Consider the following 24,661-nt stretch of genomic DNA (forward strand, 5'->3'; position numbering starts at 1 on the left):
TGGGCTACAGGGGCCAATGAGCAGCGTGTTGGGCTCCAGCGCCCTCTCTGGTCCGGAGGTGTCTTCGCAGGACAAGCCTCTCCCGCATTGTAGTCCCTCGATGGAGCGTGTGTGGTGAACCTGCTCAGAAGCTAACTGAAAGGTTGGAGGTTCAAGTCCACCGGGAGGCGCTTTGGAAGAAAGGCCTGGCGATCTACGTCCAAAAAAAAATCAGCCATTGAAAACCCTGTGGAGCACAGTTGTACTCTGACACACGTGGAGTGGTCATGAATCAGAATCTACTCTTTGGCAAATGGTTTTTTATGGCCCTCAAAGAGCCGCAATTGCAAAATGGGAACAGCAGTGGCACCCAGTTCCTATGGGTTGCTGTGACAAATAGGTGAGAAAGAGCAAGTTTAGCACGATGCCTGAAACAAAGTTTTGCCGTTAAAATAATAATGATAAAGTTGCTGTTGTTAGGTGCCACCGAGTTGGTTTTGACTGACAGCGGCCCCATGTGACAGAGTCGAACTGCCCCATAGGGTTTCCCAGGCTGTAATATTTGCAGAAGCAGGCCGCCACGTCTTTCTCCCTCAGAGCCACTGATGACTTTGAAACTCCAACCTTTCAGTTAGCAGCTGAGCGCTTAACTGTTGAAACGCCAGAGCCCCTAGCGAATAATAATAGATTTCAGTTTAATAATGAGAGCACTGGAACACACATTCTTCTCTATGCACGCAACATGTACAAAGATAGACCATATTCTGGGACATAAAATAAGTTTTAATACAGATCTATACTATAAAACGAGAGACTAAGCCCACACTTTTAAGTATAAAGACCAAGCTGGTGGCACAGTGGTTAAGAGCTGAGGTTGGCAGTTTGAATCAACCAGCAGCTCCTTGGAAACCCTGTGGGGCAGTTCTACTCTGTCCTATAGGGTCGCTATGAGTCAGAATCAACTCCACAGCAATGAGGCTGGTATTTTTGGGTTAGGATAAAACTAACCCACTGCAGAGAGCCAATTCCGACTCATAGTGCCCCATAGGACAGAGCAGAACTGCCCCACGGGGTTTCAAAGGCTGTAAACCTTTACAGAAGCAGACTGCCACATCTTTCTCCTATGGGTGACTAGTGGGTTTGAACCTTCAGGTTAGCAGCCAAGTGCTTTAACCACTGCACTACCAGGCCTGCTGTTAAAAGTAAAAGGGAAGAAAAAAGATATATCATGCTCGTGCTCCTCAAAAGAAAATTGAAGTGGCTTTGTTAATATCAAAGGAGATTTCAGATAATGATTATTACCAGAGATAAAGAAAGTCATTTCATAACCATAAAGGGATCAAAATAATCAAGAAGATATAATAATGCAAAAGGTTTATGCATCTAATAACAGAGGTTCAAGTACATGAAGCAGAAACCAATAGAAAGGCAAGGAGAGACAGAGAAATCCACCGTTAGAGTCAGAAATTTCATTACCCCATTCTCAGTAATTGGTAGGACAAACCAAACCAACCAAAACCAAACCTACGGCCGTCGGGTCAATTCCTGCTCAGAGCAACCTATAGGACAGAGTAGTACTGCCACATAGGGCTTCCAAGGAGCACCTGGTGAATTGGAACTGCCGACCTTTTGGTTAGCAGCTGTAGCTCTTAACCACTGTGCCACCAGGTTTTCCATTGATAGCACAAATAGGCAGAAAATCAACAAGGATACAGTAGACCTGAGCAACCTGATCAACCAACTCGACCTAACTGACATTTATAAAATATACCATTTAACAATATCAGAACACACATTCTTCCCCAGTGCCTACAGAACATATACAAAGATAGATCATATTCTGGGCCATTGGTATGACTAACTCCCCCGCCTCTGGAAGCCTGATTTATGTCCCTGCCTTTTCCCCGGCCCCCTCCCCACTGGACAGTAAACCCCTGAGGGCAGGAAGGGGTATGTCTGCCTGTTCACCTCACAGCCTGGCACACAGGAGTGCTCCAGGAATCTCTGAGCCTGAGGACACAGAGTCTGTCCCCTGTCCCAGACTGCCCAGGCCCTGAGGTCCCCTCCTCCTGGAGCATGGGCACCACACTGCTGCCTGGTCCTCTGCATGCACATGAGGGTCTCCTCGCCCACGGTCACTGTTCTCCCAGGGACAGGGACCCCACATGCAACTGAGCTTCCATGACAGGCATACAGCATTGGGGGGCCGATTTCTCCCCCACCTCCTGATCGGGCTCCAAACGGGGAGGGAACAACCAGAGCTGGAAGGGGATTATGGCAGGGGCGGGGAGAGGGTCTCCCTAGGGCCCACACTGTGCCCCTTACCTCCTCTCTCCTTCCCAGTGTGCCCGGGGTCCACCCCCAGCTCTGTGGGACTGCTTAGCTCCTACACGTGGTACCCCTGAACTCATTCCTCCATAGGGATCAAGATGTGTGGGACCCAGGTCATGCCCAGCCCCAGTCCTGACATAGGCCCGCTAAAACCCCCAGTCTTCCTTGGAGACAAAAGACCCTCTTTCTCCACGCAATGTCCACTCACTCTTTCTGCTGGTCCTGGGGTCCAGCATCCCTGGCTGAATGGGAGCAGTTGTATCCATACCTAGAGGAGGCACGAGGGCATCACATCTAATGCACTGTGAATACTACCTGCCTCCCATGTCTAGTGTTCCTGTCTGCCTCCTGACTAGGACGGAGGCCCAGGAGGGCACGGCTCCCTGTCTGCTTTGTTCACTGAATGATGCTGAGTGTCTAGAACAGTGTCTGCAACAGTAGGGCTTCATAGATAATTGTTGAGTGAATGAACCTAAGCAGCACCTTTCCCAATATCTGATTGTCCTGGGGCTCCTCTGTCAGACACCAGGGATTCTTGTTCAGGCTACACCAAAAACAAACGCCACTAGATGGAATCTCAATTCCCCCTTTTCAAATGGAAACAGGTTTGCTGAAGGGCCTGCACTCAGTGAGGGGTGAGGCAGACAGCTTCTTCTTAATAGAGAAAAACAATAAACGTGAACATCCCAGCCCTTCCAGCAGCCTTTTCCCTAGAGCTGGGCTCCAGGGGTCGGGGTCTAGTGGCACACTGCTTAACGAGCTTGGCTGCTAACGAAAAGCTCAACAGTCAATGGTACCGTAAGATACACACTTTTATTGAAAGAAATAAATATTTTGTTGTCAATTGTGACAGTATATTGATTCCAGTGTTGTGATCTTTTTTTTTTTTTTTTTTAATTTTTTTGTGTTTTCGTTGAAGGTTTATACATCAGTTTAGGTATCCATTCAACAGTTCCTACACAAATGTTCTAACAGTTTCTTCCCTCACCTCGGTGGACTGTCTCGGCATCCAGGCACAGACCCCACTGTGGAGACCCGTCATCCTCTACCCAGGGTACAGCTGCTTTTCCTTCCTCCTGCCCTTAGGAAGCTCATTGCCTAAGTTTGCCTCCCTCCCTCCCTGCCCGAGCCACACAGGGCCTCTCCTTGCCCTTCTCCAGGCAACCATCACCTACCTTCATGAATGGGAGACGTGGACTGACTAGGAAAAGACGCACCCCTTAGTCTGCGGAGGGGATGAAGGGCTGTGTGTTAATGGTCTTGTCCCTGTCACCCAAGGACCCCTGCCTTGGTTGGATTACCAGGTTCCAAGCCAGTCAATCGACAACCTTTTAATGTGGACACTATGGTCCACTCATTCTCCAGACCCCACAAAGACCTGGAATAGCTTTTCCCCTTTCACATGGGAGAGCAGAATGGGCTTTAAGGAAGAAGACCACATAAAGTCACCTGGAGCCTCATCATACCCATGTACCTGGTAGCAACACTCTCCTGGTTCTACCTAAGAGCCCTACAAGCCCAAGTCCCAGAACCAGCTCCTCACCCATCAGCTGTCTGACCTTGGCACCTCACTGAAGCTCCCCTTCTCAGCCTCTTTATCTGCAAAATGGGAATGAAAACCTATACTGGGGTTGTCTGGACTGTTGTGCAGGGTTTTTCAGAAGCACCTGGTAAAAGGCTACTTGTCAAATTGAAGAGGGTCCCACATATTTATTCACAGCCCTCCTTCCTACACACTCGCCACACCTGAGCCTCCTCCTGGGGGCTCTCCCACTTACCTCACACACCCTCCTCACTTCCCAGGATTGGGCTCCTCCTGACCCACCCACCTCATTACTCAAACCTGGGTGTGTTTCTCCTCCACCTGACTCTTCACAACTGTGCAACCTCCTAACACCTGTGCCTCCCACCTCCTCATTTCTCATCCCTGGGGTTTATCATGGCCTCTCCCTATTCCCATACCTGGGTTGCCTCCTAGTCCTACCCACCTCTTCACTGGCCACACGTGGGCAGCTTCCTGGCCTCTCACACCTCCTCACTCCCCACACCAGTGCTTCCTCCTGGCACCTCACACCTCCTCAGTCCTCACACCTGGGCTGCCTTCAGACCCCCTCAGACCTCCTCAGTCTCACACCTGGGATGCCTCCTGGCCCCTCATACCTCCCCACTCGCCAAAGCTGTGCTTTCTCCTGGCCCCTCACATGTCCCTTTCCTCACACCTGTGCTGCCTCCTGGCCCTCACACCTCCTCATTCCCCACACCTGGTACGCCTAATGGGCCTTCCCACTTCCAACCTGGCCATACCTGCGGCTTCTACTGACACTGCCTCCTTCCTCTGCAGAAATTTGCTGTTTCCTGAATGCTTCCACCTCAGCAACCACACCTGGACTTGAACTCACCCTTCCCACCTCCTCACTCCCTACACCTGTGCCTTCTACTGACCCACTTCCCACCTCAGTCCTGACAGACACTCCAGTTGCTTCCACATTGACTCGCCTGTGCCCTCACTGACCCCTCCCACCTCATTACCACACCTGCTGCTGATCTACTGGCCCCTCCCATCCTCTCACATCCCATACTGGGTCTGACCCCTTCCACCTCCTCACTCACCACACCAGTGCTCACCTGGACCCCTCCTGACTCCTTGGTAGCCACATCTGGGAGTTCTCCAGACCTCTTCCAGCTCCTCAGCCCCCACAGCTTGTCTGCCTCTTCATCCCTCCCACCTCTCACCCCCCACAACTGGACTGTGTCCTCACCCTTCCCACCTCCCCTTTTCCCACTCCAAGGGTTTCTCCTGTAGACAGGCATTCACACAAATGCGTGTCCACGAAGGCCCACAGCAGCTCTACTGCTCCCATCAGTCCATAGTGGAACCAACCCATATGTCCATCAACAGAGGACTGGTGAACAAAGTGTGGTCCATCCACACAATGGAATACCACTGAGCCTTAGAAAGAATGAGAAACTGACACGTGCTGCAATGGGAACGGACCTGAAACACATGAAGCTAAGAAGCAAGGTACAAAAGGCCACGTGTTTCCATTTAGATAAAAAATTCAAGGCAGGGAAATCCATAGGCACTGAGAGCCAATCACTGCCATGGGCACAGAGGAAGGTACGGGGAGGACTGCTTAACAGGTCCAGGGTTTCTGTTTGTGGTGATGACAGTGCTCTGAAGCAGGTACTGCTGATGGTTGAATAGGATTGTGGGGTACATTAAGCCACTATATCACACCCGTTAAAACTAGAAACACAAAACTTTATTTCATGAGAAATCTACCAGTTCAAATAGTAAAAACTATAACGTATAATGTGAGCTGTAACAGTACAACAAATAAACCACACAAACACCCACGCAGCTGAAGGTAAGAAAGGATCTCCTTGTGAAGCTGAAGCTCCCTGGCTGGGGCTGAGGAGCTGTTGTGGAGTAGGTGTGGCGACTTGATTGCACTCTGGTACCGGGGCCAGAGCAGTAGAAGGAGGACCCAGGGCTATAGTGAGCCCCAGTGTGGCTGCCGGAACAGGATCAATACGTGTAGGAGGTCCTACAGTTGGTTCCGGGGGAGGCCCACGATAAGGATTCCACTTTTCAGCAGACTCTTCCTCAGGAGCCTGAGCTAGAACTAGACATGGATGACCTAGTGCTAAATCGACGTCTGCTGTTTCTGAAGGAATAGAATCGACATCCACCGGTGGTCCTGGATTCAGTTCCAGAGGTGGCCCAGCAGAAGAATTCAGCTTTCCAATAGGTTCTTCCTCTGGTGCCTGGGACAGAGCTGTACGCAGAGGACCTGGGGCTACACGAGGCCCAGGTGCTGATGTAGGAGTAGGACCCACAACACCTGGTGGTCTGGGATCCAGGTCTACAGGTGGTTCAGGGTTAAAATCTGGTTTTCCAACAGGACCTTCATCCAGGGCCTGGACCGGAGCTGGAGAAGGAGGATCTGTGGGTACACTAAGCTCCAATACTGCTGCAGGCTTAATATCGCAATCAGCTTGTGGTCCAGGGCCGAGTTCTGGAGGTGGCCCAGGATAAGAATCCGAGTTTCCCGCAGGCTCTTTGTCTGGATCCTGGGCCACAACTGGAGTCAGGGGACATGGGACAACATCTAGGTCTGCTGTTGCTGTCGGAATAGGACTGACATCACTTGGTGGTCTGGAAGCTTGTTCTGGAGGGGACCCAGGATAACAATCCAGCTTTCCAGCAAGCCCTTCATCTGATGCCTGGGCCAGAGCTGTAGATGGAGGACCTGGGGCTACACGGAGCCCAGGTGTGGCTGCGTGAACAGGCTCCACATCAGCGGGTGGCCCTGGCACCGGTTCTGGAGATGGCACGGGATAAGAGTCTGACATCCCAGCAGATTCTTCCTCTGGAGCCTGAGCCAGAGCTGAAGATGGAGGATATGGGGCTTCATCAAAGTGTGCTCTTTCTGAAGGAATGGGATCGACATCGGCCGGTGTTCCGGGATCGAGTTCTGTAGGTGGACTAGAATAAGGATCGAGCTTTCTCATGCGCCCTTCCTCTGGTGCCTGGGAAAGAGTTGTACATGGAGGACCTGGGACTACATGAGGATCCGTTGGTGATGAAGGAGTAGGACCCACAACACCTAGTGGTTGAGACTCAAGTTCTAGAGGCAGTTCCGGATTAGCACCTGCCTTCCACATAGGCTCTTCATCTGGTGCCTGGGCCAGAACTGGAGATGGAGGACCTAGCACTACATGGAGCCCTGGTGCTGGTACAGAAGTAGGACCCACAACACTTGGTGTCCCAGGATCTGCTTCTGGAGGTGGTTCAGGAACAGAACCTGACTTTCCAATGGGCTCTTCATGTAGCATCTGAACCAGAGCTGGCGATGGATGATCTGTAGAAACGCTGAGCTCTGGTATTATTGCAGGTGCAGTACCACCATCAGCCTGTGGTCCACAACCAAATTCTGGAGGTGGATCGGGACAAGCAGCCAACTTCCCAGCAGGCTCTTCATCTGGAGCCTGAGCCAAAGCCGGAACTGGAGGCCCTTGTTCTACTTTGAATCTCGGTGTTGGTGCACAATCAGGTGACCCTTGAGCCAGTTCTCTAGATGGCACAGGATAAGCACCCGGCTTTCCAACAAGCTCTTCACCTAGTGGCTGGGCCAGAGTTGGAGATGGCAGACCTGTGGCTACACTGAGCCCTGGTGTTAGTGCAGGAGCAGGACCAACATCATTCAGTGGTCCGGGAGCCAGTTTTGGAGGTGGCCCAGGGTCAGGATCCAGCCCTCCATCATGATCTCCATTCAGTGCGAGGGCTGGAAGTGGTGATGGGAGAGATGGTGCTCTATGGCGCTCCGGTGTGGGTGCAGGAGCAAGAGCGACATCGGCAGGTGGTACAGGAGCTGCTTCTGGAGGTGACCCAGGAAGACGATTCAGCCCTCCAGCAAGCTCTCCGTCTGGTGTGGGACGATCTGGTGTTTATGCAGCTCCTGTGATGGTTCAGGAGTAGGATCTATCTCAGAAGATGGTTCTCGATTCTCTCCTAGAGGGGACCCAAGAAAACAACCCAGCCCTCCAACACGTTCTCTGTCTGGTGACGGATCTGGTGATGGAGGACCTGATGTTCTACCGAGCTCCAGTGTTGGTGTTGGAGCAGGAGGTCGTCCTAGAGTAGCTTCTGGATGTGGCCCTAGGTCCTGAGCTGCTTTTAGACCCAGTGCTGGCCCTGATGGGAGAGGTACAACAGGAGAAACATTCAACAACATGGCTGTCTTTCCTCCTGCCTTTCCCATGACAGAAAACATCCCACAGCCTTGAAGAGAAGACCAGGGTCCAGATTTCCACCCCAGGAAGACTTCCCAGCCTGAGGTCCACCAGAGGAGGGTCTGAGATTACTCTGAACATAGGCCCAACCCTACCTCTGTGAGTCCTCCCTGTGGGACCAGCCCCATGTCCCCTCACAAGCTCACATGCAGGCATACCCAGTTTTCCTCACCCTCTGGCTCTGCATCACTGGGCTCCAGAGGATCCAGCTGGGCACAGAGAAGATGGGCATGGTGCTCCAGGTCTGAGCCCGGCATGTTCACCTGCACGTACTCCACCAGGAGCTTCAGGCAGGAGAAATGTGGGGGCTGGTCAAAGTCTTTGGGGTATTCATCCATCCAGGTTTTCAGGATGAAAGAGATAGCGATGGGGCAGATGGTGAAGAACAGGGTCAGAGGCCTGGCCTTTCCCACTACACTGCCTTCCCATGGCACCCGTGTAAGGGGATGGCTTCCTCTGTCTGTCCCTGTCCTTCCAAAGCCCAGCCCCAGCCCACACTGTGCCCTCTGGCTATCCTGGCAGTCTCAGACTTGGTCACTGAGCAGGGGGATAGAGCAGAGCCTTGGTCACAGAGACATCCCTATCAATGGTGTGACCAACTCTCTCACCTCTCCAACCCTGAATTATGTCCCTGTCTGTTCCCTGAGTCCCTCCCCAATGGACAGTAAACCCCTGAGGGCAGGAAGCGGTGTGTCTGCGTGTTCACCTCACAGCCTGGCACACTGTAGTGCTCCAGGAATCTCTGAGCCTGAGGATACAGAGTCTGTCCCCTGGCCCAGCCTGCCCAGGCCTTGAGGCCCCCTCTTCCTGGACAGTGGGCACCAGCCCGCTGCCTGGTCCTCTGCATGCACATGAGGGTCTCCTCGCCCACAGTCACTGTTCTCCCAGGGACAGGGATCCCACATGCACCTGAGCCCCATGACAGGCGTACAGCACTGGGGAGCCGGTTTCTTCCCCACCTCCTGAGAAGGCTCCAAATGGGGAGGGAACAACCAGAGCTGGAATGGGATTATGGTGGGGGAGGGGGAAGGAGAGGGTCTCCCTAGGGCCCACACTGGGCCCCTTGCCTCCCCTGTGCTTTCCAGTGCGCCCAGGCTCCACCCCCAACTCTGTGGGACTGCTTTGCTCCTACAGGTGGTGCCACTGAACTCATTCCTCCATAGGGATCAAGATGTGTGGGAACCAGGGCATTCCCAGCCCCAGTCTTGGCACAGGTCTCTTAAAACCCCACTCTTCCCTGAAGACACAAGACCCTCTTTCTCCACACAATGTCCACTTACTCTTTCTGCTGGTCCTGGCGTGCACCATCCCTGGCTGAATGGGGGCAGTTGTATCCATACCTAGAGGAGGCACAAGGGTATCACATCTAATGCACTGTGAACACTACCTGCCTCCCATGTCTAGTGTTCCTCTCTGCCTCCTGACTAGGACAGAGGCCCAGGAGGGCACAGCTCCCTGTCTGCTTTGTTCACTGAATGATGCTGCGTGTCTAGAACAGTGTCTGCAACAGTAGGGCTTCATAGATAATTGTTGAGTGAATGAACCTAAGGAGCACCTTCCCCAATATCTGATTGTCCTGGGGCCCCTCTGTCAGACACCAGGGATTCTTGTTCAGGCTACACCAAAAACAAACACCACTAGATGGAATCTCAATTCCCCCTTTTCAAATGGAAACAGGTTTGCTGAAGGGCCTGCACTCAGTGAGGGGTAAGGCAGACAGCTTCTTCTTAAAAGAGAAAAACAATAAATGTGAACATCCCAGCCCCTCCAGCAGCCTTTTCCCTAGAGCTGGGCTCCAGGTGTTGGTCTCTAGTGGCACACTGCTTAAAGAGCTTGGCTGCTAACCAAAAGCTCAACAGTTCGAATCCAGCTGCTCCTTGGAAACCCTATGGGGCAAATCTACTCTGTTTTCTAATGTCGGTATGAGTCAGAATTGACTCCATGGCAATAAGTTTGGCTTTGGTGGGGCTCTGGGTACATAGTTGCCATGGCTTCTACCATGTGGTTCTGACAGTAAGGTCAAGCAGGCTGATCCTCTACCAGCCCACTTTTCAGAGGAGCACTCTGAGGCACAGAGATGTGAGTGACTTTTCCCAGACTCATAGCTAATGGGGGTTGAGTTCCCATGCGGCTGTGGAGGGTGGGGTGCTCACCTACGGAACAACAGATCCAGGACCTGCTGGGTGGTGGCGAAGGTTCTGTAATGTCCCAGAAAGAAGTTAATGTAGCACAAGTCACCCTCCATGAAGGCGGGTACCAGGTGCTCCCCCAGCTTCTCCAGCGAGCCAGCCTTGACAATTCTCACCACACAGGTCTCAATCAGGTCCTGGTCCGACCCACAGGTACACTGGGGTGAGACAGAGGAGGGATATAATGTGAGAGGCACCCCGTGAACCACCAGTTGGGTTAGAGTCCCAGACCTCTGTGACTTGTGGCAGGAGGTGGGACACAAGTGTCCCCAACAGGAAACAGGAAGTAGGGATTATTACACATATTAGAAGCCTCAAGTCATTTTCTTCATAACATTACCTCCCTCTAGTAAGAGTGGAGCCCTGGTGGCACATCGGCTCTTAAGATCTTGGCTGCTAAGAAAAGATCAGCAGTTTGACTCCACCAGCCACTCCTTGGAAACCCCATGGGGTGCTTCTACTATTTCGTATAGTGTCCCTATGAGTCAGCATGGACTCGATGGCAACAAGTTTGTTTGGGTCTGGTATCAAGAGCAGTATCCTTGTGAGTCCTCACTAAACACCCTGTTGTAGAGGTGAGAAAAAACAGCTTAGCGATGTCCAGTGTGTTCAAAGGCACAGATAGGAGCCCAGAACCTTCTGATGCTAAGGCTCCGTGATGTTCCCCGTGTGCCGCATGGGGCCTGCTCTGCTCCTGACTCGGAGGGGAAGGGCTGGTGCAAGCTCACTCCCTCCCCAGCTGGAGACAGTGCCCAGAGCAGACACATCCATGAGACCCCTACTGAATGCAAAGAAAGACAGGGATTTTCCTTTTTGTACATTAAAGGGGGTTTTGAGGAGCTAAAGCTATGGTGGTCCCAGATCCAGCCAAAGGTGAATGTCTGGAGATCTCTGGGGTGGGATTAAGGCCCCTGCAGGACCAAGGATCTGAACAGACGCCTCAGGGAGGGCAAATGTGAATGACCACGAAAGGGCTAAAACCTGGCTCAGCTTCTCAGGGCCAACAGCCCCTCAAAGCCACCCTGGGGTTCCAGTCGCCAATGTGACAGCAGATTGGCAAAAATGGAACAGGCTGGATGCAGGGACACAGGCAGGGTCATAGACTGCTGGGCCACCTGACTGTCACAGCGGTTATGGGGAGTCTGGCTCTAGGGATCTCAAATTAGAATGGGTACATCCTTGGCCCCAGCATGCCACCCTGGGAGTCTGTCCTGGGCGGGTCAGTGTGTGAGGACACACGTGAGGTTCCTGCAGCCCTGCTGTGGGTCAGTGTATGAGGATACACATGAGGTTCCTGCAGCCCTGCTGTGGGTCAGTGTGTAAGGACACACGTGAGGCTTCTGCAGCCCTTCTGTGGGTCAGTGTGTGAGGACACACGTGAGGCTCCTGCAGCCCTTCTGTGGGTCAGTGTGTGAGGACACACGTGAGGTTCCTGCAGCCCTGCTGTGGGTCAGTGTGTGAGGATACACTTGAAGTTCCTGTAACCCTGGTGTGGGTCAGTGTATACCGACACACATGAGGTTCCTGCAGCCCTGCTGAAAAGGCAGGAGAAGGGATCAGTCCAGGGCCAGCAGCCATGAAAGTCTCAGTCACTGTGGGAACCGGCCTCCCTTCTGGAACATTCTGCAGCTGAGTCAGGACACAGCTGCTGACCTGGAGGGGTCATGGTGATGTGTTCCTTGAGATTGCAGGTTGCAGAAAAATGTGCATCACAGCCTGAGCCCCATGCTTTTGGGTAAAAGAAGCCTGCTAACCATGAGGATGTGTGAGGCTGGGAGAAGTTGTGGAAGGACAGTCCAGCTGACTACTTCCGGGCCCTGGGGCTGACAGTGAAACCCTGAAACAGGAACAACATGCAAAATGATGCCTGGGCTGATGTGCAGTGAAAACAATAGAAAAGCCTGTTTCCTGACATTCCTACAAATAGGGAAAGAGTGACTGTACTTTGCCAGACAGGGCAGGGCAGTCGGTGGCCGGAGGCGGGGGGATAAGGGAAGGACTTTGGCGGATTCATTTTGGAGCGAACCGTGGCCTTTGAGAGACAGCCCTGGGAGGGAGCTAGGGATCTGGAAGTAGTGTCTGGTCCCTGTATCCTCTCAGGCCATCTCAGGCCACTGGGAGGGGACCCGCCCCCACACACACTCACCCAGAGCCTGCGCCAGCCCTTTCTGCTCGCTTTCTTGACGTAGACGGAGTAGATGAGGCCCTCCTCCTTCTCCTCCTGGATCTCCTGTGGGGGCTTCTGCAGAGACAGTGCCCAGCAGTGGTCCAGTATGCATTCTTGGCCTCTCCAAACCTCCTCCTTCTCTCTCTGCTCCTTCAGGCCCTTCTATACCCTGGACCTTCAAAGAGCCCCTAGTTCCCTGTCCACACCACATACAGGAAGGTCCAGCCGGAGGGTACACCACGCAGCCCCAGCCACTTCCACTGACCAGGGCAGCCCCTTGCTCTTCAGCTCCTCTCCAACTCCCACCTTCCAGTGAGGAAGAGAGATTGCAGGGGGAGGTTGGGGCTCAGGGTAGGGGTACAGATAGGGACCTCTGAGTAGTACACCAGGATCTGGGAGGAGCTGAGCCAGCACAAGGTCAGCAATGGGCTTTCAGTGCCTACAGGTAGGACTGTGGGGTGACTGCCCCACACAGGGTGAGCTGCAGCTCAGAGAAGGCCCAGGTAACTGTGCCCACTCAGCCTGTGGCCTCTGTGACCTCCCCTCCCTAAAGTCCTTCTGGGAACTAGGACCCCTGTAGAGAGATAGATCCCAGCGTCTTATGGGATCAGGCTGTTTGGGACAGGGACATGAGGCAGGTCTCCACCTGTGCCACCCTCAGCCCCCTGTCTCCAAGGCACCCAACCTGATGGACAATTCCCACCCACCACCCTATTCCCGATCAGTGCAGGGCTCCCCAGGTGGGATCACAGTGGTGGCCTGGCCTGAATTGGCACCCTGGGCCACCCTGTGTTACCTTTGGCTTCTTTCTGGTAAATGGCCAGAGCCTTCGGGGATGGGGGATGAGACCATGTCTCAGGCTTCGTGAAAGGGTCGAACTCCTGGATTTCTCAAGGTTCGATACAAGGCAACACGAGCGACAACAAGAAAACATGTTCCTCATTCGAGTGTCTCCACTCAAGTGAGCTAGGGAGGGGCGGTCCCTAGAATGTGGGTGCCTGGGTATCAGGGTTCCAAATTCTGTGTAGTCCACCACCAAGGAAGTGAGGTCATATCCTGGGTCTCCTGACCAGGGCCCAATCTCAGATAAGACCTCCCCAAAATTCCTTCTGGGTTGCTCAGTGCTCACCTCTCCCCATGCATAACTGTACCCAGTGACACCAACACAGCCCCCCACACAACCTAGGGTAGGCCTGGCTGCACCCAGGGCTCCAGCTGTGAGCAGATAGAGCAGGGTTCAGACACAGCTCATCCCTCTTAATAAGTTTGTGACCCTGCACAAATCTTTGTGCTTCTCAGAGCCGCCTCAGTCTCCCCATCCCACAATGGGGATCATTCTAGCATCTTCTTCCTAGGGAAGTCAGTAGGTAGATGTGAGATGACACCTATAAAGCCGTGAGCTGGTGTCACGTGTAGCTAAGGCACAAACTCAGAGACAGGAGATTTCCAAGCAGGGGTGGGAAGCAGCATGGCGTACAACTCAAGACAGAGCTGGTTCTGGTGGAGTGAGCCTGGGAAAGTCACTTCGCCTCCTGGCCTGGTTTCCCTGTCTGCCCCAGCAGGGGTTGGAATTCAACAAACATCAGACATTGCTACCCTCTGCATAAAAGCCTCCAATAACTTCCATTATTTAGGATCTGACCCAGTGCCTCCTCACGGACTAGGGGGAGAGCACCCGGCACAATGGCCCCCAACAATCCCTCTTCCAGGTCCCAGCATCCTGTGCGACCCCCTTCCCTAGTGTGGGCTGGACTCAGAGACTCACTTCTTCAGAATCCAGTTGTGGCTGTAAGGTGTCTCGGTACAATTTCAACTCCTACTGACCCCATTAGGGGCAACGCCTCCTGGCTCTCTCTGCTGCTCGCTGGCCTTCTGCCATCTCACTATCTCTTCTCTCTCTTTCTCATTCTCTGTCGTAGCCCACTTTTTCCCCTGGAAAGCAGCTGTGAGGTAGGGACTGCCCTATGATGCCCATGGGACAAAGACCCAAAGTGCCCTCATCAACAGAGAGGAACTGGGACCCCAGTCCTGCAGTTCACAGGAAAGACTCCTGTCCACAACACAGAGTGAGCCGGGAGCGGATCCTCCCCAGTCCAGCCTCAGCTAAGACCACAGCCCCAGCCTCCTGAGAGAACGTGGGGCAGAGTCGCCAGCTAAGCCGCACTGTATTCCTGGTCCACAGAACCTGTTAGATCATCAGATGGTTTTTGTGAGCTGCTAAGATTTGGGGTGATGTTGTCACAGAGGAGGAGACAGCTTCTCCAGCCCACCAGGTCCTGGGACCTGGATCGGCCCTCTTCCTCCCTCCCTCCTCTCCTCCCCAGCTCCCTCCAGCCACTATGGCAGCTTTCCAACCCCCTCTCTGGGCAAACTCACTTCTGCCTCCCAGTCTCTGCACCAGCCGTGCTTTCTGCTTGGCACACTTTCCCCTGACTCGGACAGGGCTGCCCCTCCTGTCATTTTGATCACACATAAATATCGCCTCAGTGAGGCCTCTGGACCCACATCCAGTGGCCCAGCCCTCTCTCACTTGTTGTACCCTGCTTTATTTTCTCTATGGAATATGCTCTTTTCTCTCCATGTATCTGTATTCATGCTCTTGTCCCTCTCCCCTCCACCATGTGCTAGCGCTGCAGCCCCAGGAAAGAAACCTCACATCCCCCACCTGTGTTCAGCTGTCCTGGAGGCAGTAGATCTCCTGGGCCCCAGGAAGCACCACTGGCTTGAGAGGCTGCCACCCCCTGGTGGCCGAAAGTAGCACTGTATTCCCAGGCTTGTAACCTGATCACAAAACACTCACTTGTGTTCAGGTGTCCTGGAGGCAGCAGCTCTCCTGGGTCCCAGGGATGAAGGATCAGGACCTGCAGGTCCATGGGGAGTGTGGGGTATCTCAGGGGACTTCCTACCCCCTCTTTGCCTCCACAGGCCCTGAGCTGTCCAGCTCACTTATGAGGCATCCTGCCCACATTCATGCCAAAGGCCCCATTTCCTCAGAAGGACCCTGAGGTTCCACCAAGGAATGGACTTGGCCTCATGGTCCACGGCTCTGCCCTGCCCTGCCCTGCCCTGCCCTGCACTACCCTTCCCTCTCCTGCCCTTCCCTTCCCTCCCCTCCCCTGCCCTGCCCAACTCCAGATTCCCAGTCCCCACACCCCAGTGCTCTTCCTGGGGGAATATTCAATTCCAGGAAGTAGAAAGCATATTCTTAGGACTTCAGAGCACAGTGGGTCCAGCAGACACTTCTCTGAGCCTTGGAATCCTGGGGCTCACCCACTCTATGCACCAGAATGAACAGAACAGGAAACTGAGGACTTCTGTCCTCTAGCCCCCTCCCCTGTGGGAGAGCTCGTCCTAGGTCCAGGGACCTAGAACACAGACTGCAGGACAAGGCCTTGTCCACTCTGTGTCGCCATGGAGATGGGTGGCCCTGGAAGACCCCTGAGAACCTTGGGGTCCCTCTCCCTTCATCCGGAATCTCCTCCCGCCCATGTTGTAACTCTTGGGCATGTGGCTAGGGGACGGGAGGCCCCTGTCCCAAGGCGGACCTGCCTCCACCTTCTCTTTTTTTTTTCTACTGGGTCACTTACTTGGTGTCCTCTTGTCTTCTGGCCCAAGCTGCATGGCCCCTCACGTGATGTTGGTGTGTGCCGCTCTGTGTGAGTGAGTGTGTGTGTGTGTGTGCGCGCGTGTTTGTGTGTTTGTGTATGTTCGAGCCTATATGCACAACGAGAGGGGTACGCAGAGTTCCCCATATCTTGGCAGCTCTTGTTCTCAAAGCCAACCCCATGAGAGGGGCTGAGCCCTGGCCTAGGGGGACCAAACCTTCCTCATCCTTTGGACTGTGCCCACTTGTGTGTCCTGGGCTATCCCTGGCTTTCTCTTGGACTCAGTTTCCCAACTGTGCACTGATGGTTTGGACGGGGATGTGCTCCAGTGCTCACTCAGGGAGGATGCTGGCCAGGAACCCACGCTGGGGTGGATGTGGTTGACAGCTCGGGGTGAGCACAGCATGCAGCCTCCTTACTGTGAGGGATGCGGGTGGACGCTGTCCAGGGCAGCCAGGCTGATGTGCAACGCCCAGTGCTAATGGGACCTGTGGGTACTGGGATCCCTCTATCCAGGAGAGGCCACAGGACCCTGGGCCAGGTGGACATGGAAAGCCTGTGGACTTGGGAGACATCGAATATCCCCCATGACCCAGGTCTGCTCTCTGGACCAGCAACAGGAGCCCCGCCCCATATATTCCCCACCTCCTGCTCAGGCCTCGACTCTCAGTCCCCCTGAGCTTCTCCTTGTACGGGCACTAGGCTCCAAAGTGCTCCTGGGGCCACGCTGTCATTGTCACAGTCTGACTGGAACAGCTGAAACTCAGGATCACGTCTAGTCCTGGGCCACAGGGAGGGCAGGATGCTGAGAGCCAGAGTGGGGTGCTTGGTGAGTCAGAGTCCAGGAGCTGGGTCTGAGCTCCTGTGGGAGACACTGCCCCTACTCTCATGCAGTCCCTGCATGTCCTCAGAGCTGGGAGCAAACAGTCCCTCCTGAAGGAAGTTCTCCTGGATTCCACTCTCATCACCACCTCCAGTGAGGTCGTTCTCCCCCTCTCTGTGCATCAACCTTCCCCAGGAATCCAAGAGGACGGGTCTTTCCCTGGGAGGGGGTCCCTTTCTCTCCCCACTCCCTTAAACAGCTCCAAAGCTGGGCTCCTTTCTTCCCTTTTGGAAGTTGATCATTCTCCCTGGGGGGCCCACACCATGTTCCTCAGAGAAGGTCCCCTGGGCCATCACAGCCCCCACTCCTCTCAGGCTGCACTACCATAGGGCCCCACTATGGAACAGAGCGTGTGTGCAAACCTGGAGTTGAACAGAGGTGGGGGTCTGGGTGTCAGGACAGGGGGACCTGCTTCTTCACATGCTGCCGACACCTCCGAATTTAATTACATCCTACGGGATTAGGCACAAAATGGCTGTCCTCCTCCAAATCGGAGGCAGCCTCCCAGGACTAGCTCCAGCTCCTCCTTCTGCAGTGCCTCTCTTTGTTAAAGTCCTGAGTCACTGGTCCTTGGGGAAGACTAATTTCACCTCTCATCCTGATACAAGTTTCTTCCGTTCTTTGTTTGTTTTAAATTACAAGAATAGGAAATCTGGACCTGAGAACCTCTGAGGTTGCTCCCAGCTGTAAAATCCCATATCTGGGTAATTAGGTACCTTTCAGACTGTCCTGCCCTGATTTCTGTGAAACTAGCATAGAGGCTATAAGGAGCCCTGGTGGTGCAGTGGTTAAAACTCTCGGCTGCTAACCAAAACGTCAGAAGTTCAAACCCACCAGCCGCTCTGCAGGAGAAAGATGTGGCAGTCTACTTCTTAGAAACTGTCTGGGGCACTTCTACCCTGTGCTATATGGTCACGTTGAGTCAGAATTGACACAGCAGCAATGGGTTGTGGGTAGCACTGGCAACGGCTTCACTTGCAAAGGAAATGTTGAGCTTGTGGCCTCTCACTGCTTTTGGACGAGAACTCCCTGACCCTACACTGCCCCTGATCCTTGGGTGGCACAAACAATCTGCACTGACTACTAACATAAAGTTTCCCAGTTTGAACCCACCCAGCAGCATCTCAGAGGAAGGCCTGGCGATCTACTTCCGTCCAGGTGACAACCAAGAAAACCCCGTGGAGCACAGTTCTTCTCTGTACACATGCACTTGCCATGAGTCAGAATCGATTCCATGGCAACAGGTTTGGGGTTTTTGTTTTTATTTCTATACACCCGTGCCTGAGCCTTGTGAAGTAACACCCAATATGGGGTTGTTGTTGTTTGCTGTTCGCTGCTGCTGAGTCAGCCCCTGGCTCATGATGATCCCATGCACACTGGAATGAAACGCTGCCGAATCCTGAGCCACTCCCATGAACAGTTTCAGATTGGATTCTTTGATCCATAGGTTTTCATTGGCCGATTTTCAGAAGTAGGTCGCCAGGCCTTTCTTTCTGGTCTGGCTTAGTCTGGAAGCTCTGCTGAAAGCTGTTCGGCATCAGAGCAACATGAGTCGTGGCTCCATGTGAGGTGGATTGGCTGAAAATTGAACCCGAGTCTCCTCATGGAAGACGAGAATTCTACCACTGAACAAACTCAACCCCCAAGATGGGGTAGTTATAAATATAAGAAAATGCAAATATACAGCCTTAATTGAAAACAAAAAAATGCTCAAAGCTTCCCAGAGCCAAATGGTGCCTACTTTTTGCTTGAAATTCAGGAATCTCTGAGAAAGCAACCAAGATTGCTGGTCACCATATGACCCAGAAATTCCACTCCTGGCTATAGACCCAGAGGACATGAAATCAGGGACTCAAACAGATACCTGTACATGAATGTTCATTGCAGTATTGTTCACAAGAGTCAAAGGGTGGCAACAACCCAAGTGTCCACCAACAAATGAATGGATACACAAAATATAGTCTATCCAGACATTGGAATATGACTTATCTATAAAGAGAAATGAATTCCTGATACATGCCACAATATGATGAACCTTGAAACATGCTAAGCGAAATAAGTCAGATTCAAAAGGACAAATACTATATAATCCCACTTATATGGAATGTCTAAACGAGGCAAATGCATTGTTGTTGTCACTAGATGCCTTCAAGTTGATTGCAATTCATTCTGACCCTGTGTGACACAGTAGACCTGCCCCAGGTTTTCCAGGGAGTAATCTTTATGGGAACACATCCCCAGGCCATTTCTCCAGTAGAACAGCTGGTGGGTTTGAAATGACAACCCTTCAGTGATCAGCCGAGCACTTAACCACTGTGCCACCAGGGCTCCTTAGGCAAATTCAAAGAGATCAGAATGTATGAGTAGTGGCCAGGGGCTGAGGGGCGGGAGAAATGAGGAGTGGTGCCTGAAGGGGCACTGGGTTCCATTTGTGGTGACAACACACCTCTGGAGATGGAGAGTGCTCATGGTCACACAGCATAGTGAATGTCATTAATGTCTCTGGATTGTACTAAAAATGTTAACTAAAGATAAGAACTAAAGAGGCAGGGTCAAGTGGGCAAGCTAGTCACAATGTTCCGCCGAACCCTCTTGCAACAGAGACCCAGAAAAACAAGTGAACGAATTATATACATGACAATCTACAAACCCTGAGCATCAAATGCAGATTAAGGAATGGGCATGAGCAATGTTTACCATTGCAGAATGTAAAAGTAATAATAAGAACCAAAGCATATGATCTTAATATACTCCTTAGTTTTAAAAAAAAAAAGTGGAGGTGACCTGAGCTTAGGGTTGGAGAAGTTAGAAAAGCAACCTCTGGCATTTGGATGTCCAGTCCATGGCTCTGAAAAGGGGGCCTTGGCTCGCTGGGTTGGGAAGCCCACCTTGGTTTGGCTCCCATTCAGACGTTCCCTGGGGGTTATCCAGCCTCCACAAAGTGCCCTAGGGCCTCAGGAAAGGCTTCTTGGTTCATTGGCAGACTGCTTTGGGTTCGCTATTTTCCTTCATTTTCCTCTGTGTGTTTTAAGTCAGTTTAAGATTTGGACCGTATATTGATGGAATTGTCACAGGTTGAGTTAGCTGGCTCTGACTTTAAATGTTCACCATGTTAGGTGAAGTATTTCCTGGGTGTATTTTTACAGCCAGACCCTGGGATGTAGTATTTGGAAATGACCATGCTGAAGTTGGTCTGATTGGCTCCCGGCCTGGTATCCCAGAGCTCACCAGCCCCTGTGCACTTGGAGAGCGTGAGTGTGTCTCAGCCTGTGCTGGTTCCCTCCGAGTCCTAGCCCAGTGCTGAGAGGTAGGAGGGACTGGATAGGCATCGGTGTAATTAACATGCAGTGGTTCCATGTTACAAGAATCCCTGCTGGTGCAAATGGTTAAACCAAGACTACTAACAGAAAGATTGGTGGTTCAAACCCACCCAGAGGTACCTCAGAAGACAGACCTGGTGATCTGCTTCTGAAAGATCACAGCCTTGAAAACCCTAAGGATCGCGGTTCTGCTCTGCACCTGGGGACCCCAAGACATGGAATTGACTTGATGGCAACTGGTAAGTAGATCCACCTGAAAATCATTGCGAAAGAATCCTCAGCCTAATTAACCCTACTTCTACCTGCACTTTCCCAAGACACCGGTTATGGAGAGAAATCATGAGCTCATGTTCTACTTATGGGGCAGAGTTCTAAGTCGATGCCAAAACCTAGTCTCACCATTGCGTTTTATCTTTGTCTTCTCCCGCAGTAAATGAACATGGTGACCACCTAAGCAGATAGTGTGGGAGAGAAATGTCTCCACTCCAGAAACCCCCCAGGAACTTGGCCCAGCGCACCACCCACAGGGTCTTACTCCGCTGGAGTGACAAGTCTGTGAGATGTCAGGGGATCCATGGCCCAGGGACCGGTCAGCAGATGGGACATGTAAAGACCACACAGCTTGCTGTTGCCTGCTGACCGTGAAGAGCTGCATGGACCGTACCTAAGCTGCTTTCTATACCATTGCCAAGTACCTGTTTTTCAACGTGGAAGTAGAATTTTCTTATGGACTCTTGCATTATTTCATTTTGCACGTAGCCAGTGATTATATATAAGTACCATAGAGAAACTGCTTATTTTTGGAAAAAATCCCTGCATGCAAAATGGTGAATAAAGTGTAGATTCTGCTCATTTTCTACAGAATAGAGTCATCACCCATGCCATTGCAAGTTTCCATTGGTTTCCTATAAAGATCAGTGTCATAGCTCTGCATATATTTTGTAGGAAGCTCGCTTCTGTAAATATATTTTCAGGGTTTTCTAGTGAAATGAGCAAAGCAAACTTGTTTACAAAGGCCTTATGTCGTCTACATATATTGTCTTTAAAATATTTGTGATTTAGTTTATTGCCTGGAAAAGAGAAATTCTATAATTTACTCAGTAAATACTACTGTAAACGATAGTTTTACTGAGAACAATAAAATATTTTGTTCTCAATTGTGGTATCATATTGATTCCAACGGTTTCTGGTCTTTTTTTTAAGTTTTTTTTTTTTTTTTTTCGGGTATTTGGTGAAGGTTTATACATCAGTGTAGGTTCCCGTTCAACAATTTCTGCACAAATGTTCAGTGACATTGGTTACGTTCTTCACAATGGGTGAACATTCTCATTATTTCTGTTCTGGTTCTGTTTCCATTAATCTAGTTTCCTTGCTCCCTTATGTTCTTATCTTTTTGGCTCCTGTACTTCATCATTTCTTCCTTTCACTTTAGCTACTCTGCGTTCAAGAGAATTTTCAGAGTCTCTTCTAACATGCATTTTAGTCTTTTCGATGACCTCTTGCTTTCTTCATGGAAGATGTCCTTGACGTGATTCCAGAGCTCCCTGGTCTTTGATCATTAGTGTTTGATGCATCAAATCTATTCCTGGGATGGTCTCTAACTTCAGGTGGGATATACTCAAGGTCCTATCTTGGCTCTCGTGGATTTGTTCTACTTTTCTTCAGCTTCAACTTCAACTTGCATATAAGCAATTCGTGGTCTGTTCCGCAGTCTGTCCTTGGCCTTCTTCTGATTGATAATATTGAGCTTTTTTTATTGTCTTTTTCCACTGATGTAGTTGATTTGATTCCTGCGTATTCCACCTGGTGAGGTCCATGTGTATAATAGCCGTTTATGATGTTGAAAAGAGGTATTTGCAATGAAGAAGTCATTGGCCTTTCAAAATTCTATCATGAGATCGACAGCACTGTTTCTGTGACCAAGGCCATAGATTCCAATTAATGTTCCTTCCTTTTTGTTTCCATTTTTCACTTTCGAATCACCAGTAATTATTGATGCCTCTCGATTGCATGTCTGATCCATTTCAGATTGCAAAAGTTGGTCAAAACCTTCAATTTCTTCATCTTTGGCTTTAGTGGTTGGTGCGTAGATTTGAGTAACAGTCGTATTAACTGCTCTTCCTTGTAGCCGTATGGATATCGTTCTACCACTGACAGCGTGGTACTTCAGGGTGGATCTTGAAATGTTCTTTTTGAGGATGAGTGCATCGTCACTCCTCTTCAATTTGTCATTCCCGGCATAGTAGACCATATATTGTCCCATTCAAAATGGCTAATACCAGTCCATCTCAGCTCACTAACGCCTAGGATATCTATGTTTATGCATTCTACTTCTTCTTCTTTTTTTTTTTTTTTTTTAACAATTTCCAATTTTCCTAGATTTGTACTTGGCACATTCCACATAGTGATTATTAACGGACGTCTGCAGCTTGAAGCTTGACTCCATCCATGTCATTTGGGTTAACTCTACTTTGAGGAGGCAGCTCTTACTCAGCCTTCTTTGGAGTGCCTTCCAACCTGAGGCACTATATCAGGCAATGCTCCATTGCTATTCATAAGGTTATCAGTGGCTGATTTTTCAGAACTAGACTGTCAAGTCCTTCTTCCTAGTCTGTCTTAGTCTGGAAGCTCCACTGAAACCTGTCCACCTTGAATGACCCTGCTGGCATATGAAGTGCTGGTGGCACAGGTCCCCGTATCACAGCCACACACAATCCACCACAGTATGACAAACTGACAGATCCATGGGGGAGCCGCCTGGACTACAACCCAGCACAGGGCTGGGCTGCGGTGGTGTGAATTTGGGAAAGTCACTTCCCCTCTTGGCCTCGTATCTTGGTTGGCACCAGGAGGGCCTTGGAATTAAATCAACATCAGATACTACTACCCTCTGCATAAAAGCCTCCAATGACTTCCATTATATTTAGAAGCCAACCCAGGGCCTCATCTCAGACTAGGGGTGCACAGCCTGTACAATGGCCCCCAACAATCCTGCCTCTTGGCCCCACACCCTGTGTGACCCCCTCACTGAGTGTAGACTGGGCTCAGGAACCTGCTTCTAAAGAACCAGAGAGGACAAATAGCTCTCTGTTTCTTGCTCTCTTTCCTCCATCTCTCTGTCATGTCTCTCCCCCTGGGAAGCAGCTGCCATGTATGACCTGTCCTATGAGGCCCACATGACAAAGACCCGAGTTGGGGCTGTGATCAACAGACAGAGAAGGGCTAGGCCCCCAGTCCAACAGCTCACAAGGTCCTGCTCATAACACAGAGTTGGCAGGGAGCGGATCCTCCCCAGTCCAGCCTCACTTGAGACCACAGCCCCAGGCTCCTGAGAGAACTTGAGGCAGAGTCACCAGCTAAGCCGTGCCACCTTCCTGCCCCACAGAGACTGTGAGGTTATCAGTCCGTCCTGTTGTGAGTTGCCAGTTTTGCGGTGATGTTGTCACAGAGGAGGAGACAGCTCCTGCAGCCGACCAGGTCCTGAGACCTGGACCTGCCCCCCTCCTCTCTCCCTCCTCTCCTTCAAAGCTCCCTCCAGCCACACTGGTAGCTTTCAGACCTCTCTCTGGGCAAACTCACACCTGCCTCCCAGTCTCTGCACCAGCTGTGCCTTCTCCCTCGGACACTGCACCCAGACTCGTGCAGGGCTGGCCGCAACTGTCATTTTGGCCACGAATAAATGTCACCTCTGTGAGGCTTCTGGACCCCCACCCAGTGGCCCCAGCCCTCTCTGGCTGGCTGTACCCTACTTTATTTTCTCTATGGAATATGCTCTTTTCATTCCCATGTATTTGTCTTCAAGCCCTTGTGCCTCTCCCCTCTACTGTGAGATCCTGGGGCAGGGACCACATGGGTCCTTTTCAGCTCCCACCGAGGACCTAACGCAGACCAGGCCCAAGGCAAGAGCTTGAGGCACCATTGCTGAATCAATAAACGAGAGGATCTGATTCACTTCCTGCCTCTGACCAGCTCTGACTGTGGGCATGGATGGTAATACTAGGAGGTGCACCTCCTAGACAGGGTGACACCCTGAATGACCTTGGGGTGACTGTCTCCTACTCCAGAGTCTCCAGCAAAGCCCAGGGGCCACCACTGACAGGGTGTCTGCTGCCCTCTGGTGGCCAGCGCTAGCACTGAAACTCCAGGCAAGAAACCTCCTATCCCACACCTGCATTAAGGTGTCCTCAAGTCAGCACCTCACCTGAGCCCCGAGATTGATGGATCAGGACCTGCAGGTCCCCGGGCAGTGTGGGGGACCTCAGGAGACTCCCGTGCCCCCTCTTTGCCTCCGCAGGCCCTGGGTGCCCAGCTCACTCACCAGGCGTCCTCCCCACACTCGGCAAAGCCCTCACTTCTTCAGGGGGATCCCCAGACACCACCACCTACTGTTC

At 51.7% G+C, this 24,661-nt stretch overlaps 1 protein-coding gene across 1 annotated transcript in view; it reads right to left on the reverse strand.

Annotated features, from left to right (window-relative positions):
- The window catches only part of LOC126071886 (zinc finger protein 709-like), a 1,190,808-nt gene that overhangs the window by 61,076 nt on the left and 1,105,071 nt on the right, over positions 1-24,661 (reverse strand). The gene's annotated exons all lie outside the window — the stretch shown is intronic.

The sequence above is a fragment of the Elephas maximus genome, chromosome 3 (genome assembly GCF_024166365.1).
Source record: "Elephas maximus indicus isolate mEleMax1 chromosome 3, mEleMax1 primary haplotype, whole genome shotgun sequence".
Lineage (NCBI taxonomy): Eukaryota > Metazoa > Chordata > Mammalia > Proboscidea > Elephantidae > Elephas > Elephas maximus.